At 40.4% G+C, this 20,793-nt stretch overlaps 1 long non-coding RNA gene across 1 annotated transcript; it reads left to right on the forward strand.

Moving 5' to 3' along the window:
* The first annotated feature begins 8,170 nt into the window (after positions 1 to 8,170).
* On the forward strand, positions 8,171 to 19,456 carry LOC131132231 (uncharacterized). Its single transcript, XR_013629411.1, has 3 exons — positions 8,171 to 8,289; positions 10,469 to 10,633; positions 19,195 to 19,456. It is a non-coding gene; the product is annotated as an uncharacterized LOC131132231 (long non-coding RNA).
* Positions 19,457 to 20,793: the final 1,337 nt, after the last annotated feature.

A 20,793-nucleotide genomic window follows, 5' to 3' on the forward strand; every position in this document is an offset into this window, starting at 1 on the left:
TTTAGCTTGGTGTGGGTTATGGCAACAACAGTAGTCATTCATTCATTCATTTTCTACCGCTTTTCCTCACGAGGGTTGCAGGGGTTCCTATCCCAGCTGTCGTTGGGTGAGAGGCGGGGTCCACCCTGGACTGGTCACAACAGTAGTCCTGTTAGGAATTATTGTGCCTATAAGAGCAGCCAAACCTGCAATGAAAGCCTGTTGTTCTGGTGATCAAGTCTATGCTTGTGTGTCTCATCCAACATTATGGTAATGGTAATGGTAATGGTTTTATTTCATTTGAACATGCATCAGATTCCAATTGAGTGCATCCCATAATCAGTTCCTAGTTCCACATGTCCAAAAGGAGTAGGAAGAAGCAAAGCTTATTAAATCCTACCCCTCCATCTGATACTTTTACAATCAGTAACTGTTACATTTGTTCAATTCCTGCTTTCCTAATATAGTTTAAGTTTTTTTATTTTTATTTTTATTTTTATTTTTATTTTTATTTTTATTTTTATTTTTATTTTTATTTTTATTTTTATTTTTATTTTTATTTTTATTTTTATTTTTATTTTTATTTTTATTTTTATTTTTATTTTTATTTTTGTCCCGTACCGAGGTATGAGGTGATATGAGCATCCAATGCCATAATGGGTACCATAGTAAGTGTCAATATAGTGATATATATAGCACATCATGACTGGTTCAAGACTCTTCATCCTTGTATTTAGCAAACATCAACTGCTTGTATTGTTTCTTGAATTGGCTCATCGTTGTGCATTGTTTGATTTCCTTACTCAATCCATTCCATAGTTTGATTCCACATACTGAAATGCTATGGCTAGCATAACGTAGTCCTAGCATAGAAGTGTTTCAAATGTACTTCTTCCCTGAGTAGTTCACATTACAGTGACATTACTGACACCTAGTGACCAATGTAGAGTGATACATATCACCACAACACATTTGAATGAATGCTATTAAAAATGCTTCTATGAAACAATAGAGCAGTGTTGCTTGACAGCCTTAACATCTGCAGTTTGCACTCGGTAGAAGAAACACACTCATACTCAAGACTGGCACTAATTAGAACCTGCTAGATGCAAACACGTAATCACATCACTGATCTACGTAGGGGAGGGGTACCACCCCTTTGAGGGCGGGACTGGAGAACTGGATAACATGAGCAGGCACTTTGTGATTTGGGGGTTCTTACTCCTCCCATTGGATGGACTGATTTGTGACATATTCCAGACTACTGCTTCACTAAAGATCGGAAAAACAGAAAAGAGTGTCCGATTGTACACATTTGTACGCTTCAAGTATTTCTATGGTAGTTTGTAGTTTGTATAGCTCCTTTCTGTCTTTTGGTCTGCAATGGGTGAAACCCGACCCCCCTTCCCAAAGCGCCCGTAGGATGTGACAGGCCAGAGAGCCATGAGCGACTGCACCGGGTCTACGTAGAGCGATGCAAATGATGACAACTTCCTTCATCCCCCATCATGCACGTGCATGTAAATCATCATAACAGGCAGGGATGTGCACGTCTCTGCAACGTGGCTGAAGGGCTCAGCTGCCTGATGGAATCATTCACGTTATCGGACTGCTGTCAGGCCGCTTAGCACTCTCCTTGGTCCAAGCCTTCCTTGGCTTCCATGCCCAGGGTCGGCAACCCATGGCTCTGGATCCACTTCAGGGGCCTTATTCTGGCTCCTTTCACAATGTTTGGAACACCTGAGTGGAGAAATGTGCATTTTTGAAAGGTTAAAAATCCAACTGGTTTTTTTTTAATGCACAAGACTAGACACACACAAACTAAAAGCACGTCTAAAAACTTCAACTTCAACAAGAAGAAACTGATGTTTGAGTTGGTCACCTGTCCAGACACAGTCTCAAGTTCTTGTTTTTTAATGCACAAGATTAGACACATGCAATCCAGAAAATGATATGTAAATGTTACAAAAAAGTGGCCTAATAAATTGACAATAAAAGCACAAATACTGCGGATTTCAGAAAACAACAAATAGAATGATACAGCACTCTACAAGAAGCAATGAAGTCTGTAAAATTAAATCATAAAAAAAAGAAATCCAAAAATTGTTACAACTATAATGATGAAAATGGTAATATTAATGATGATTGTGATAATAATAACAATAATAATGGTAATAATGATAAAGATTATGACAATAATGATAATGATAATAACAATAATAATATTACAATGTTAATAATAACAGGGGAAAACAAGACTGTGGAATGAACATGATTATATCTTGCAAAAAGGGTTAGGCATTTATGAGCTTTTGCTTCAGCCTACTCCTTTGGGCTTGTGATCAGATAGTTGAATACAAATGTAAATAATGGAAAGCTATATTTTGATTGATGTAAGAAATGCACTGTAATATTTCATATATTTGCCCCCCCAAAAAAAAAATTCTGTAAGACCCTGAATGCATCTTGTTTGATTTCTGACCAGTGATTGGATGAGCACTGGGAAAGTAGCAGTAAAAGGCTGTAGGTAAAGAGTACTCTACTTACAGTTTGAAGATTGAAGAAACATCCTCAGTATGACAATAAAACACAACTATCATATCCATAATTCTATGTGAACATATTGAAATATGTCAGTTTGCGATCCAAGTCAAGCAGTTTCTCCCTGCATGACTTTATGACTGTTCTCCATCACCACCAGAGGGCAGTCGTGTGCTATTTGTGTGTACCTTCATCCTCAGTGAGTCACAGCAAAGATGGCTCTCCATTCAGAAAGGAAATCATTGAATGTTATGGTCTCCTTATGCATATTTAAAGCATAAATAATACTTGGCTGATATTTTGCATCGTGAAATAAACGAATGTTATCGCCAATGTGAAGTAATACCGACAACAGGGAAGGTCAGAATCCCACTTCTGTGTGGATTTCCGCGCTTGTGAGTCTTCCACTGGCCAGACAACGACTCCATCCTATCAACTCGCTCTTGTCCGTCCAATTAATTCGTACCCACGACCAGTCTCATTTCCTGTGACATGGCAGGACACGTCCAGTGGTGATGGATTTGACATTAATGGGAAATGAAGGTGGGGAGATGCGACGCCCCAGTCCAATAGTGGCATTTGTCACTGGCCTGGTCATGCAGATTGGGCCGGCCTTGCTCAATGACTAAGATGAATGATGACGGCGGCGCTGTCTTTGTCTCCCTGTGTGGCGTCCCCAAGCAGCACAGTCCCCGAACACGGTCCGTCTCATACTAATCCCGCCCACACACAACACGGGAATACTGCTTCCTTCTCACATTTCGGGGTGAGATACTGTCACCCCATACCAAGTCAATACAGGGCGAGTATTGATGATACTGATACCAATAGTTGATAACCTTTGGATTTTTCCTTGAATTTCATCATTCATCATTTTGTATGCCGCTTAATCCTCACTCGGGGGTGTGCTGGAGCCTATCCCAGCCCACATGGGAGGGAGGCGGGGTACACACTCGACTGTATTGCCAGCCAATACAAACAAATAACCTTTAAGATTCACATTCATACCAGCACATGAACCTAACATGAAGTATGACCACAATAAAACACAAGACAAAAAACTAACTTATCACCAAAGCGGCAGCAATTTAACATTTTTTTTATTATTAGAGCTTTCTGGACATAAAATAACACCCCTATAGTACCTTCATACTCCTTCATACTATATAGCAGATATAAGATATCTATATGAGTAGATAGTATAGAAAATAAGACATAAATGAGACTCGTATGTGTGTGTGTTGCAGTAAATGTGCTCCCTCTGGCAATGAGGGGTGGACAGGAAGTGACATGGGGCAGGTCAGAATTGAGTTTAAGCCTGGCGATGTTTAGGGCCGCAACACTAGCCCTTGTTGGATTATTTATCATGCCTGTTGTGATATCCTTCATACATGGAATCAAAGCCTGCTGTTCAAGTCTGGTGCTTGTGTGTCTCAATCAACGTTACAGTAACAATACTGACACCAAGTGACCAGTGTGGAATACTATATATATATCATCACAAGATCTTTGAATGCATCCTCTGAATGCCCTGTATTTGTATTTTACTTCATGCTTGAAAATATATAATATTTGCATAAATATGCATATATTTGACTCATGATAAACATATGATAAACATATTTTGGAAAAACAGTGACAGAGTGAAGCCAAGAGTGCAGAGTGCCAAAGGATACACATACAACAATATAAGACAATAAGAAGTTTGGAAGTGAGCCCTGAAAGAAGTTTGGTATGGTGAGGTAAAACTGCCCCTTTGTGATGTCACACAAGACCGGACGTCTTTATATGGGCGTGGCTGTAGGCCAGATACACTATCTGCCTTCCCCCAAGCTCTCGTTAGGTTGGTTTAGGTTGCTGGTCTTGTAAGGGAAAGCCAGATTTGTTTCCAATTCCTAACGACGCTACCATCAGGCACAATTGGTTGGACTTCTTGATTCCAGATCAGTAAAAGGAATTTTACTGGACTGTTTCGTGAACATGGGCCAATATGCAGCTGGACTAGCCCACAAACTTGCTGAAGCCCGACGCCTTTTCAACGTTACTTGGTCGTGTAGAAGAGTCAGAAGAGAATCAGAAAAGGTTTCAGAATCAGAAAAGGTTTATTGCCATGTATGATCAAACACATACTAGGAATTTGTTTTGGTATAGTAGGTGCAGACACATCTATTAAAAAAGAATGAAAAATACAAAATATGAAAATACAAAATATACAGAATAACAGTATAAATATATGTACACCGTCTGTTTTTTGTTTGTTATTCTGGAAGTGCAGTCTGATTGTTTTTCCTAAGAGCAAGCAGTAAGTAACAATTTATCAGTGTCCTAATTATGTTTATTTTGTGTAAGTTGTGGCATCTCTGTGTAGCATTATAGAGTGTGCATACACAGTGAGGGGTTGCAGTGAGGAGTTTTTTAAACCCTGGTAGTCCCACAAAACACATTAGACGTTTCCGATGTTGTAGAAAACCTATCGCTAAAATGCTAAAGCTACTTAGAAAAGCCTTGAAGTAACGTCTTTTCTTAAGAAACTTCAGACTGTCCAGGCTGTATGTTAAAAGCAGACATTTTAAAAAGATGAATCGCCGTTTACTATTAACTCCTGTACGGCTTATCAACTTCAATAAAGTTAGCAGCACAAATTGCAACTGTTTCTAGAGTAGGCGAGCCGTGGGTGGAATACGTTAAAATACAGCTGAATAGGTGCAGATTCTGGAAGAACTAGAAAGCTTTCTGTGGTGGTTATTGTGTGTAGCTGCTCTATAGGAGTCCACAACTCAACACAAAGGACCGAAAAATGAGAAATAATAGGTCCCCTTTAATATTTTGACTTTACTCTCATAAAATGCAGGATGTAAATGTATTGTTTTTTTCTCTTAAAATGTGACTTAATTTTGATTTGTAAAATTGCGGCTGATATGTAAAAGTTTTCATTTTTTTTAGTTTTCTTGTTGAGTAATATATTTTTGATAAAGCCCCAAAGGACCGAAAAATGAGCATAATAGGTCACCTTTAATATTTTGACTTTACTCTCATAAAATGCAGCATGTCAACTTCTAGTTTTTTTGTCTTAAAATTTGACTTCATTTTTGTAAAATTGCTGCTGATATGTAAAAGTTTTCATTTTTTTTTTAGTTTTCTTGTTGAGTGTTGCATATGAGCATCTTTTTGGCCATATTACACATGTAGCGTTATGGGGGAGGGGGGCGGGGGGCTGGGTTGGTTGCACAGTACTGTATACGGGCTGGGTCAGGTTTGTAATAAAGAAATGGAATAACCTTAAGCATCACGCACCAGTGCACAGAAAATGGCTTTTCCCTGACGGATGAAGCGGCGGGCCGGGCTTAGATGGATGGGGGGATTGGGCTGCTGGTATAAGACTTCAGGGATGCAGCACATTCCCCTGGTCATCCATCATTGGCTGACACATCCACTTATATCTGCACCACACATACATACTGATGTAATCCTCTGATTGATCAGCAATCGAGTGATTTGAACGCAGCGCACGCTCACGTCTGCCCTCCCCTCCTGCTCTTTATGCTGTGTGCTCTTGCTTCTGTCATTTCATAGACATTAAGGAGAAGCTAATAGCTAAGCTTCAGCTGAATAGGATTTGAATAATAATTTGGTGTTTTTCTTCAAAGGGTAAAGTGCAACGACGGAGCGACTAAACCAGGACGACATGCACTGAATATTGGGAGGATCCATTTATTTTAAAACAGTATTAACCTTTTAAAACCTTTTTTTTTCACTTCTTGTTGATGAAAGGGGATGTTTAATGCCGAGGTCTGCACAGCGACCACACATCTTGACCACAAGAACACGATTGCTTGCTGACGCCATCTTTTTCAACACAGATTTAGTCAATAGTGGAACCGTGCTTAGTGTCTTTCCGACGCTATTTTCCCCATAAGTAATAATCTAAAGCCAGAAAACGTGCACACAAAACACGTTTTTATAGTTTTACAACTATCATGCAGGGCTGCACGGCGGTCAAGTGGTTACAAGCAGACCTCACAACCAGGAGACCGGAGTTCAATCCTACCCTCGGCTATCTCCGTGTGGAGTTTGCATGTTCTCCCCGTGCATGCGTGGGTTTTCTCCGGGTACTCCGGTTTCCTCCCACATTCCAAAAACATGCTAGGTTAATTGGCCACTCCAAATTGTCCATAGGTATGAATGTGAGTGTGAATGGTTGTTTGTCTATATGTGCCCTGTGATTGGCTGGCCACCAGTCCACGGTGTACCCCACCTCTCACCCGAAGACAGCTAGGATAGGCTCCAGCACCCCCGCGACCCTCGTGAGGATAAGCGGTAGAAAATGAATAATGAATGAATAACTATCATGCACTTGCATCCATGCAATTTAGGGACGCCCCTGCCTATTCAATATATATTCATTCAGATATATTCATGATTCAATAAACACCTTCTCCTAACAGTGCGTGGAATAGCGCTAGTTAAACAGTAGCCTACCATTTATCACCATATTCAACTGAACTGAATCCTCCAAAGTCATGTATTTCAGTATCAGAAATGAACAACTTCATAATTCCTTCATCTCACACTTTGTCAGTCTCTCTCTTGTCATTGCACTCAGTGTCAGTAAGGATAATTCATAATGCCGCCCACAGAGAACATACTAACTCCTTATTTCTAAAATGACAAATACTTCAACTTGCTGATATAGTTCATCTTCAAACAGCTAAAATAATGCATAAGGCTAAAAATAAGCAATTAGCTAAAAATGTCATCCAATACTTCTCTACAAGAGAGGAGAAATATGATCTCAGGGAAGAAGTACATTTGAAACACTTCTATGCTAGGACTACGTTATGCTAGCCATAGCATTTCAGTATGTGGAATCAAACTATGGAATGGATTGAGTAAGGAAATCAAACAATGCACAACGATGAGCCAATTCAAGAAACAATACAAGCAGTTGATGTTTGCTAAATACAAGGATGAAGAGTCTTGAACCAGTCATGATGTGCTATATATATCACTATATTGACACTTACTATGGTACCCATTATGGCATTGGATGCTCATATCACCTCCTACGAGGTACGGGACAAAAATAAAATAAAATAAAATAAAAAACAAAATAAAAAAAGGTTTTCAAAACTTAAACTATTTTAGGAAAGCAGAAAGTTGCACTTGGCGGCATGTTGATAAAGAAGGTGAGAAACACGATCAAATTCAAGTACTAACTCACAGCAAAACACCAAGGTGGTGTCACATTTATTCATCCATTCATTCATTTTCTACCGCTTTTCCTCACGAGGGTCGCGGGGGTGCTGGAGCCTATCTCAGCTGTCTTCGGGCAAGAGGCGGGGTACACCCTGGAATGGTGGCCAGCCAATCACAAGGCACATATAGACAAACAACCATTCACACTCACATTCATACCTATGGACAATTTGGAGTGGCCAATTAACCTAGCATGTTTTTGGAATGTGGGAGGAAACCCACGCTTGCACGGGGAGAACATGTAAACTCCACACAGAGATGGCTGAGGGTGGAATTGAACCCTGACCACTAGACCACCGTGCCTGGTGTAATTTATGTAAATGTTAGAAAGCCCATAATTTACATTGCATTGTATGTTTATCTTTGAGTCTCGTTTGTCCTACGGTGTTTAGCGGTCAGTAAACGCACCACAGTGCGGGCCGTTTTTTCGGTTGAACAATTCATAAATCTCTGAGCCTTATTGCGCCTCATACATCATTTCACCAGGTTGATGCTGTGCGTGAATGTATAAAGGTGAGTTTTTGGCTTTATTGTGGGAGCTGTGGAGTAGTTTGGGCTCCCTTTTCACAAAGTTAGGCTCCCTTGTTCATTGGTGCTAATATCGGTATATCAGTATTTAAGCTAACTATAAGCTAACGGTTATTCTAGTGAGTGTCATGTTTGCTTGGTTTCTTTGTTGAATTTCTGTGTGTAGGCTGCCTTTAGCTCATCATTATACTTGTGTGATATGAGTTACATTACTTTACTTTACTTTACATTTATTGTGTATTTGTGTCTTGATTTGAACACACCCCCTATACCGTGTTCACCAACCTTTTTAAGGCCGAGGGCTACTTTGTGAGCACGGATAGTATGAAGGGCTACATGACCTGTTTGCGGTCAACTTCCAAAATGACTAAACTGCACGGATTACTTTTTAGTAATCAGAACAAAAGGAATAGTAGTAGTAACAAGATGTGAAGCGACTGCTCGCATATCAATGTTAATTATTTTCCACAATAATGGTAACAAAAACATATTTTTTAACATGAAACATTTATTTATGTGCTCACATATTTGAAAGTCAGAGGGAACACCTTTCTGTGATTTTTTTCACCTGCCTAGTGAAAAAAGTCCTTTGTTTGTCCAAAGCTGCCTTTAACAAACTGGCCTTTTCCGTCCTTAATGCGCTGCCGGGTGGTTAGCTCGCATTGAAGCTTCCGTGACAAGTTTTGAAGTGTCTCTCCACATTGTGCCACTTTGGTATTATTTGATATAAGACACATACATTTTTCTTCGAAATACGTAAAGAAAAATTCTTCCTCCCAACCACTGTGGAATATTTTGTGGATTTTATTCTGTGGAAAAGTCCTTTTTCGCTTTTCTGCCATGTTTTTGGGGGCTAAACTGCATGAGTAAGCTAACTCCTCATCACCGCTGCACTATATAAGTATATAGCGGTGAGCGGACGTGTGCGCACACATGAACTTTGACTTGAGGTAAGAGTTCGTTATAAAATATTTTTGTTTTAATTTTTTATGTTATAAGACGATTAAAAAAATACATTATTGTAAGCAATTCTGATTCAAAATTTAAAGCACAAAATAACAATGATAATTTGTGACCAGTGCTATTATTAGAAGATGCCTCGCGGGCGCCTTAAGTGGTCCACGTGGGCGCATGGGCGCCCGCGGGCACGGCGTTGGTGACCCCTGCCCTATACCTTTGACAGCTCCAAAGCAGTGCATCCTGGGAGACGATCTCACAACCCGAGAAGCCTCTCCGCTACAGTAAATGGAAATGTATCCCTTCCATTTCTCATTTGTATGCATTTAGAATGGCTTTATGCATGTAAAACCATAATTGTAAAGCTATAAAAACGCGTTTTATGGTAATATTTTTGAGCTGAGCCATTCTAACCTGGAAATACTTTGGAGTTGATATTAAGTGTCAATGCAGACGTCAGCTATTTGCATATAGTCCTCAGCGATTCCACCTAAGGAGGTTTAATGTTTTGTCAAAGTGCTTGTTTGGATGCAGCAAAATGCATTTGGTGTATGATGATGTGTTATACAGCTGCTGAAATCTTTTTTTTATATATTTAGTTCATTGTCTGCGCTTCTTTTTTCCTAGTTTATGCATCCCTCCTGCTATTTCTGCAGTTGAGAGATAATATGGACTTACATATATTGCCTTTCTGCAATGAGAACGTCTTCTCTGGAGTGTGAGGTCCATTGCAAATGAAGCTGGAGGTGCTATAGCTTCACGGATGCAGGAAGCCGTGTGTAAACAGAACATAAAAGGTGCTCAAACTAGTTTTTTTGTAGTTTTGCCGTAAATAATATTAAATAATAACAATAAAGCATAAAATCACAATAGAAACAATTGATACAGGCATAGTACACAAACATACAAGGAATAAACACGAGTGAGCATTTGACAAAACAAAGAAAGAGAACACAGCTGAAGACCACATTGACCTTCAATGTTCAAGTGACAATGGCATCCACAGAACGCCCAACCACAGTCTGTCTCTTGCTCGTCCTCCGTGAAGCAGGAAGTAGCCTGTTCACTCATGCATTCGTCCAACACTTTGCAGATGCTGCTGGAGTCATCTGCCCTGCTGGGAGGAAATCCACAGCCTCGTACTGCTGTCAATCACACACTTTCTCCAAAATTCAACTGCTCGTTCTCCTTCTTTTTGTCTTAATAGTTGAGTCAACAAGAAGCGACTTGATTAACCCTTTAAAAGAAGACCATAGCGTGATGTCACCATGATGTCCGCCAGCCAGTGCTCCCATTGCAGTCGGTCTGCTGGTGCCATGTGTTCTGCAGAGACCAGAAGGAGGAGGATTGCATCTTCACTGGCTTTTAGAAGGTAAACAGTGACGCCTGCCAAGAGGGCCCAAGGGATGAGTCCTAATGTGGCTGGGGTGCTGGAGCACAGCGTTCCCTCTTTGTCCCTTGGGCATATGAATGTTGATTAAACATGTGCTCAGCCTCGGCTATGGAGTAATTGGGTGGAGTTCAAATGTCAAGTGTTTGTTAATTTCGGTGTTATGCTGTGCTAGCGTGTGATCAGTGGAGGGAATCGAGCTGAGCTTTGCTGATGCGTGACCTGGGGCCTAATGATCACGATGGGCACCATTGTTGTTAAAAATAATATTAGAGAATGATGTGCAGATGACACGTTGACACAAGGAAGTTGAGAAGTTGATTGAACAATATTGGGTATAGGAGGTGCAAAGGTTACTATAGGGGTGTTATTTCATGTCTAGAGGGCTCTAATAACGTTCATTCATTCATTTTCTACCGCTTTTCCTCACAAGGGTCGCGGGGGAGCTGGAGCCTATCCCAGCTGTCTTCGGGCGAGAGGCAGGGTTCACCCTGGACTGGTGGCCAGCCAATCACAGGGCACATATAGACAAACAACCATTCACACTCACATTCATACCTATGGACAATTTGGAGTGGCCAATTAACCTAGCATGTTTTTGGAATGTGGGAGGAAACCGGAGTACCCGGAGAACATGCAAACTCCACACAGAGATGGCCGAGGGTGGAATTGAACCCTGGTCTCCTAGCTGTGAGGTCAGCGTGCTAACCACTCGGCCGTGCAGCCCTCTAATAATGTTAAGAAGTCATAAACAGGTTTTCTACGCTCAAACTATGAAAATATTACATTTTTATATAAGGAATTCTACTTGTATATTCTGAAGGGTGGAAGGTGCTTGTCACTGCTGTCCTTCCATAGAAAGGAAAATAAAGGGTCTTAGGGTCTTATGTGTGTCTTAGATTATTACAGAAGCATCAACTGGAGAGCAGCAAGTCAAATACATGAAAAATATTTTTTCTCTGCTGAATGAATGAATGAACTCATGATCAGACTTTTAAAAGTATTATTTATACTATTATTTATATTATTATTATACTATTATTTATATTATTTATACTAATTTAGAAAATATTATTTATACTAATAATATTATTTTTATCAACTATTTTTACTCGTTTTATATTTTCATATTTTTAAATTTAACATTTTAATATTTCATCTTTCTGATTAAATAATCTTTGCACATTTTCTTGTTGTAATATTATGATTTCAGTCCCATAATATTATAACTTTTTCCTCAAAATAATTTTCCAAAAATGGCAACACTACAGCACTTTTCATAGAGAGAAGCATAGGGTGCATTTCATTTATATGCAAATAAAAGATACTCAAAAGTACACAAATGTTAACATTTAATTAAAGAAATCTTCTTCTTTCTCTTTGGGCTTTTCCCTCCAGGGGGCGCCACAGCAAACCAATGTCCTCCATCCAACCTCGTCTTCTGCATCTGTCTCTCTTCCTTCATTACATCCATAAACCTCCTCTTTGGTCTTCCTCTACGCCTCCTACCTGGCAGCATCCTTCTACCAATATATTCACTATCTCTCCTCTGGACATGTCCCAACCATCTCAGTCTGGCCTATAACTGACTTTATCCCCAAGGCCTCTAACATGTAATGTCCCTCTGATGTACTTCTTCCTGATCCTATCCATCCTGGTCACTCCCGATGAGAATGTCATTTAATATATATTCATTCATTCATTTTCTACCGCTTATCCTCACGAAAGTTGCGGGGGTGCTGGAGCCTATCCCAGCTGTCTTGGGGCGAGAGGCGGGGTACACCCTGGACTGGTGGCCAGCCAATCACAGGGCACATATAGACAAACAACCATTCACACTCACATTCATACCTATGGACAATTTGGAGTGGCCAATTAACCGAGCATGTTTTTGGAATGTGGGAGGAAACCGGAGTACCCGGAGAAAACCCACGCATGCACGGGGAGAACATGCAAACTCCACACAGAGATGGCGAGGGTGGAATTGAACCCTGGTCTCCTAGCTGTGAGGTCAGCGTGCTAACCACCCGACCGCCGTGCAGCCCCGTAATTATATACATATATATTTGTTTTTTGAAGTCATGATATGATGAAAAGCAAAAGTTATTATGGGAAGTCAAAATATGAGAATAATGTCACAATATTAACATTTATAAACAAGAAAGTTGACATAATTGGGAAAAAAACCCCAACAACAATTCATACTAATAATATTTTTTTCTACCTATACTGGATATCAAAGCTGAGAGGCAGTTTTTTTTCTTCAAACGACCAAAGTGGCCCTTGGGTTTTATTTCACTTGGATTTTATTTCACTATGTGGCCCTCATGAGAAAAAGTTTGGACACCCCTGGCATAGCAACACGTACACAGCTTCTCCGACTTCCAGGTCCTGGATAATGGAGGACGTTAGTGGATCATTTCTCTCATATAGACGCCTTCTCACTCAGTGACATTGTTTGTTGTTTTGTCTGACAGACCGTTGTCTTATACACATCCAGAGATCCTAATGTTAGTGTCATCCGTATTGTTGTGGTGTATCAATGTGAACCCCAGGCTTGTTGTATTCCTCCCAGTCCAATCTAATGAGCATCATCTCCATCTCGTGATGCTGGCTGAGGCTCCCTGCTTCCCTTTGTGTGTCTGGACAGGTGTCTAACTGAATGATGAATGGCCCTGTTTCTCCACATATAATTGGCTCCGTGCTGCTTGGCCTGAGACCGCCTACATGTCTGCTGGGCAGCCACCTCCATCTGTCAATCACCAACCTGCTGCTGGCTGCCCCTATCTCTGATAGCTATGCTAATGCACGGCCCTGCAGACTCATTGGCTGAACCTTTGCTGGTCCAAGCTAATCCATTAGAGCTGTGACAGTAATAATCTCTCCCCAAACAGAGGGTTCCCCGTGTGCTAAACGTTATTTGACCGTTCCTGTCACATTGCTCTTTGCCAGGCGCGCTGCTGACGTGATGGATGAGCTCGGCCTCGCTCATTCATCACCTGGGGACTCGTGTTTGCGAGCAGCTTCTGCAGTATATTTCAAACCATCGTGTGAGGATTCATTTAATGTGTGAATGCTCTACACATTTTAGTCTGCACATTCCAAAAAAATGCCCAATTTTTCCATAGTTCCACTTTTTCAATCGCGACGTTCCCATTGAAAATGGATGCAATGTCCACATTACATTTGGAATTTGGAATCCTAATGTAATTACATTAATTACACATTACATTACAATGGAAACATTACATTTTTGTGTAACAAGGTTGAAAATTGAACTGTTGCCAATTATTCCTAGGGCTGCACGATGTGGTTAGCGTGCAGGCCACACAGCGAGGAGACCCGAGTTCAATTCCACCCTCTGATATCTCAGTGTGGAGTTTGCATGTTCTCCCCGTGCATGCGTGGGTTTTCTCTGGGTACTCCGGTTTCCTCCCACATTCCAAAAACATGCTAGGTTAATTGGCCACTCCAAATTGTCCATAGGTATGAATGTGAGTGTGAATGGTTGTTTGTCTATAATGTGCCCTGTCATTGGCTGGCCACCAGTCCAGGGTGTACAAGACAGCTGGGATAGGCTCCAGCACGCGGTAGAAAATGAATGGATGGATGTATAAAACAGTTCTAAATGCATAAAAATGACGAATGAAAGGGATAAATGGACATTTAAAGTCATTTTATCTTCACTGAAGATGAGATGTGGTGTCAAGATCAACATGGACACCACTGTGATGATTTGCTATTCATTTTTTCTTGAATTCAATTATGTTGCTCACCTTTTTTTTAAATCAAAATGCTGCCACTTTTTGGCTCTAGTCTTCCTTAAAGAAAAGCAGAGACTTGGCATGAGAAACACTATTTAATTAAAAAAATAACTCATGGCAAAACAGGAAGGTGGCATCAATGTATCGTATCTTTTATCCACCATTTATATGCATTCAAAATAGCTTTTTGCACATAAAACTAGAAATGTACACCTATAAAAAGGTAACATTTGGGGCTGTCTGGAATGGATTCATAGGTTTTACATCATTTCTTCAGGAAAATGGATTTAGTTTACATCTCAGTTAATCCCAACACTCTTGTATCTTCACTTTGTAGTGTGCAGTATGTGTATGTAAGTCACAGTATAGCCAGTCACAGCACATAATTGTGGTGCATTCAAGGATGGAGGAAGTGCGAAATCCGAACGCTTGAGGAAAAAAACATTATAAGTGAAGCATAAAGACATAAACAAATAAAAATGGTGGGTACATACATACAGTATGCTATACGTTTGACCTTTTTATAAATTATTAGCCAATATAGTGGATGAGATGTGAATTTAAACACAAAAGCCCAACAAAAAACAAAAAAAAAAACACAAAGAAAAAGTTACTTCTAGGTCAGAGTTTAAAATGAAACTTTTCTTGAAAACATTTTCCTCCAATAAAAAGCGTATAAATAATCCAAGTGTGCTGCGTTTGTGTGGCTAAACTGAGCTTTATGTGCTATGAGTGGATCTGAGATGACCCCGTCAGGCCTCATTGCAGACAAAGATCGGGGTCTTTTCTGCCGAGTTTATTTCATCCCAAAAGCTCTCCACTGTCCACTGACTCCGTCGGTGGAGGAGTTGAGCTCCATGTTCCGACAGTCCCGTCTTGAATGAATCTAATACGAGCTGGAGATTTGGTGACGCTCAAGGCTGTCGGACGGTCGGATGGTAAGCGTTGCTTTCATGTGAGGCTGGAGGGAAATGACGGGAACGGGATGGCTGAGTAGGCGTGGTTTCTGCTTACTTTTCAGCAAGCCTTCATATCCAACTTCCCTCTAAACTTACCAGACCCTGACGAGAAGGTGCTCCAGTGTCCAAAAAATCTCAAATTTCAGCAAAAGGTCATTTTTTGCCATTTCTCTTTGCCGTTGACCTTTTCTAAATCTGTACAATGTGGAAGAACGCTTCAGCTCAGTGATGAAGACGTTGGAAAAAAGGCTAAATGACGAAGGCCTGGGTGACATTGCTGAGGGACTATTTGGGCCTTGTGGAACTGGCCAGGAAAAACAGAATCTACTGTTAAAGCAAAGGCGCACTTTTGAAAATGTCATCCACAATCCTCACATCAAACGTCTTATTACTTACTAGTATTACCAACATTACTAGTATTACTTATTACTTTCCTGTGTCTTCTAAAGATACAAATCTGGTTTTTACATTAATTCATTCATTTTTATAATGGGCGGGGGGCGAGCCAGGCCTCACTCCCTGATGGTGGGGGGGGGGGGGGGCAGCAGGCAGGCGGGTTTCTTGGGGGGCCGAGCTTGGTTCTGCCTGCCTCTCTGATGATATAGAAATGTTACAGCTGGGAGACCAGGGTTCAATTCCACCCTCAGCCATCTCAGTGTGGAGTTGGCATGTTCTCCCCATGCATGCGTGGGTTTTCTCCAGGTACTCCGGTTTCCTCCCACATTCCAAAAACATGCTAGGTTAATTGGCCACTCCAAATTGCCCATAGGTATGAATGTGAGTGTGAATGGTTGTTTGTCTATGTCTATGTGCTCTGTGATTGGCTGGCCACCAGTCCAACCCTGCCTCTCGCCCAAAGACAGCTGGGATAGGCTCCAGCATACCCGTGACCCTCATGAGGACAAGCGGTAGAAAATGATTGAATGAATGAATGTTATAGTGTCAATGTTGCTAATCCTTTCATTTTCTACCGCTTATCCTCATGAATATATTCATTCATTTGCTACTGCTTATCCTCACGAGAGTCGCGGCGGTGCTGGAGCCTATCCCAGCTGTCTTGGAGCGAGAGGCGGGGTACACCCTGGACTGGTGGCCAGCCAATCACAGGGCACATATAGACAAACAACCATTCACACTCACATTCATACCTATGGACAATTTGGAGTGGCCAATTAACCTAGCATGTTTTTGGAATGTGGGAGGAAACCGGAGTACCCGGAGAAAACCCACGCATGCACGGAGAGAACATGCAAACTCCATGCAGAGCATGTGGAGGGTGGAATCAAACTCGGGTCTCCTAGCTGTGTGGCCTGTGCTCTAACCACTTGAACACCGTGCAGCCAGTGTTGCTAATGCGGATCCTAAATACTAAATAAAGTCCGGGCCGCCTTCAGAAAGAGTACAAGTAGCGTTGAAGGAAGGGAAAATGGAGGATGGACTGAGAGTGAAGGTTGGGGGTGTTGGTCCAGCGTGTCACGCGGACTGGACAATAGTGGCGACTAAAATGTCAGGTGAAAAACCTGGGACGACATGTGCCACTTTGATTCTGAAACAGAGGTCACTGCGCCAAGTTCCGTGTCCACCGTGCCGGACCCAATCGTCCTCACTTTGCCCTAATCTGAAGGAAAACATGGATGTCCACCGCTGGATGGACAGAGCTGCAGGGGGAAAAGGGCCGGGCTGACACAAAACACTGACTTCCCAATAAAACTAAGAGGAAAGGACACTGCTGGTCTGGACGGGTTGAGACCAAGCAAGCGATGAATAACACTTCCCGATGAATGGAAACATTTCCGTGACGAGTTAGAAAGCCTTCTTTCTGCTTCACGGCAAATGATGGCATACGCAGGGTCGGGAAGAATGATCTGACACATTTGGAGGTTAAATAAAAGGCAAATAAAGTAAAGAAACAAAAAACTGTTTTTATTTTCCAAAAGTACAAATAATGCCATTCTGTTTCTGATGTTCGAAAAATGAAACCAGTTCTGGCGGTGCAAGGTCCGCCGCTTGATTTTGGTTTCAATGCAGATCCAGTAGCTGTGAAGTTGGTAACCATAACAAGATGGTGTTTGGAGCGGATACAGGATCATGGCTACCAAGATTTCCAGGGAGGACCACAAAGATTCCAAGAGCCACTTGGATGTTTTGTAAAGTGACTCATGGAGTTATATATATATATATATATACTCTATCTTGTCATATAGAGGTTAAAAAAAACTATTATTTATACTAATAAGATTATTCGTATTAGCTATTTTTGATCGTTTTTGCGTATTTTTTCCAGTCCCATAATATTACTATAAGTACTATAAGTTATAATATTATGGCTGCCCATAATATTATAAATTTTTCCTCAAAAAAAAACTTTATTTTGTTTTTTTGTTTCTTATTATATTATTTTATGCATTTTCCACTTTTTCATAAATGTAGTTAGAATGTTGTATTCTCGTGTTAAATGATGCCAAAGCGTCAGATAATGAGGTTGGCACATTTGGAAGTGAGCCCTGAAAGAAGTTTGGGATGGCTTAAAACGCTCAGTTTCAAAAGGCGTGGTAAAACTGTTGCTTTGTGATGTCACAGAGGGGCGGACTATATAAAGCGGCACATGTAGTTTTATACATATATTTCAAGAAAAAGCTGCTTCTCAAGGGTGGCATGTCAAGTGTGAGGTCTGCGAGCTAACACCTCACAGCTAGGAGATCAGGGTTCGATTCCACCCTCGGCCATCTCTGTGTGGAGTTTGCATGTTCTCCCCGTGCATGCGTGGGTTTCCTCCCACATTCCAAAAACATGCTAGGTTAATTGGCCACTCCAAATTGTCCATAGGTATGAATGTGAGTGGGAATGGTTGTTTGTCTATATGTGCCCTGTGATTGGCTGAACACCAGTCCAGGTTGGACCCTGCCTCTCAGACAGCTGGGATAGGCTCCAGCAGCCCCCGCGTCCCTTGTGAGGATAAGCGGTAGAAAATGAATGAATGAATGAGCTGCTCCTCAAGTCTTGTCATATAGGTAAAAAAAGTATTATTTATATTAATAATATTATTACTCCTGTTAACTTTTGAAAGAAGTTTAGGATAGCGCTGAACAGCATCCCAAACAGACTTTTCTTCCAGTGACTTCCTTATATGGGCTGAAGATTGCATGCCTGCACTCAGTAAACACAAAGCAACATTCTCAGGAGCGCTTGGGAGTGTGACCAATCACAGCGAAGTGTGCATCCCGAGAGGAGGAAAGGGGGTGGAGTAAATGAAACAATCCGTTTGAGTCGGAAGCAGGAAGTCCATGGAAAGAGATGCAGAATCTGGAAGATCTAGAAAGCTTCCTGTGTCACTTGAACACTTTTTAATTGTAAAAGGAAAGGTTGAAGGTGTGTATTAGTAAAGTTACTAGAGCTTTTACAATTTTTTTTTACAATTTCAAGTACAATATTTCCATAAAAAAATTGCATGCATTTATTTCCAACAATCTATTATTTTCATTTAGTAGCATATTCCTCGGTAGCAGTGCTTCCAGTATTGTTTAATCATATAATAATATAATATAATAATATAAAATCCAGTCAGAATTCAGTTTTATGGGTCGCCATAAATATCAATGTCATCTGCCCAGGCCATTCGGAATCGGTGTCAATTAGACACTATTAGATCTGAACTGGTTCTTCAACCAATCAGGATAGAGATTCACCTCACAGGGCCTGCTAGCAGGCATAGTAACAATGGCATTCATCCCCAATTCTGTAATTGTATGCACTTTTATATTGCAATTGTATATGATTGATAGTTTGTATACGAATTCTTCTCACATTTTCTCCAAGGGAGAGACAGTCACTCATCGGTGGAAACTCGGAATGGCCGTTTGTACCTTTGATCTGGTCCTTTTGGTCCCAAAGCTCATGACCACAGGTGAGGGTATACCCTACAGGACCATACAGTAGATGGACAGGTCAAGCTTGGAGATTAAGCTTGTGGAGCTTTGCCCATCACCGTCGATGCTGGACCAATCCACCTGTCAATGTCACCTTCAACTCCTCCACTGGGGGCAGGATCCACCCTTTTCCGGCCCAGAACTTGGACATGCATGGGAGGGCAGGCACCTCATCATCAGACCCAGTCCTGCAGCCACCAAACCAGATCCCCTCCCCGGATTTTGTCTTTCATATTTCAACTCTGTGCTGCTAAAATGACATCCTTCATCATCATATTATTTACAGTTTATTCTTGTAAAATTGGTTAAAATATGACTTTTTTCTCTTAAATATTTGAACTTGATTCTTCTAAAATTGCTGATGATTTTTCAAATTTCTTCTGCTTTTTTCTTCAAATTGTCCAAAAATGACAACTTTATTTGTTGGGTTGTTCCTTTTTCATTTATGCAACTTTTAAAATAATATATAATTTTTAAAATATTTTTCCAGTTAATTTTTTAACTGTCTGCTACTAAAATGACACTTTTATTTCCTCATAACATTATGTTTGTTCAAACAATTTAAATATAAAATATTTGAGTATTAGGTATAGTATAATTGACAGTCTTCTGATTGGTTGGGGTCATATTTAAAAGTCACCTGTTGATTTGGCTTTGCAGTTTGATTTTTTTTTAACTTAACTTATTTTTCCAATGTGAACGGAAATGAATTAGAACCAATGGAATAATTTATTTCTTGATTTTTGAGTGTTACACCGACAGAGAAAAGGAAATGAGAGCAAAGCATCCATGCATCCTCACTCTAGTCGATGTCACAATAAATAGATATAAATAGATATGAAATATACGGCGCATATGAATAAGAATCAAATAAACCAATCAGCACTTTTCTATATGTCTCATCCATACCATTTTGTGCAATCAGAGCAGAAATGTGCAATTTAAAGATGCAGTACAGCATCTGTCCCTGTGTCTATAGAACACTTAGACATGCACAAATATGTCCGACAAATATTATGACATACACCTTTAACAAAGACATAAATACATAAACACGTGCTGTGTTACACATTTATTTTCGTTTAAAGGAATTATTCGTTACATATAGCCTAATGTATATACTTAAAATATTCAAGTGTAATTATACATGACATTTATTCTTTGTAATAAACAACATAAAATAGCATAGCGCATTTAATACTACAAACGCTGACTGGTTATTACAAATAAAGTTTGTACGGTTTGAATTTTCGGTAAATGCTTCCTGAATGGCGGGGGCGCCCAAATTGCGGCCTGCAGGAAGGCAGCTTCTTTTTTTTTTATTATTATTATTATTAGCTCTCTGCTTATTTTAAAAACGAAATAAATGGAATATTCATGAGCTGTATTATTATTATTAGTGTTATTACCACATCCTTCGCTTAGGCTGTGTTGCACGTACACACTATGATCGAATGCCATGTAATACGGAATGTTTCTGCAAGACTGTGTAG

The sequence above is a fragment of the Doryrhamphus excisus genome, linkage group LG11 (genome assembly GCF_037039965.1).
Source record: "Doryrhamphus excisus strain RoL-2023G ecotype Guam linkage group LG11, RoL_Dexc_Guam_v1.1, whole genome shotgun sequence".
Taxonomy (NCBI): domain Eukaryota; kingdom Metazoa; phylum Chordata; class Actinopteri; order Syngnathiformes; family Syngnathidae; genus Doryrhamphus; species Doryrhamphus excisus.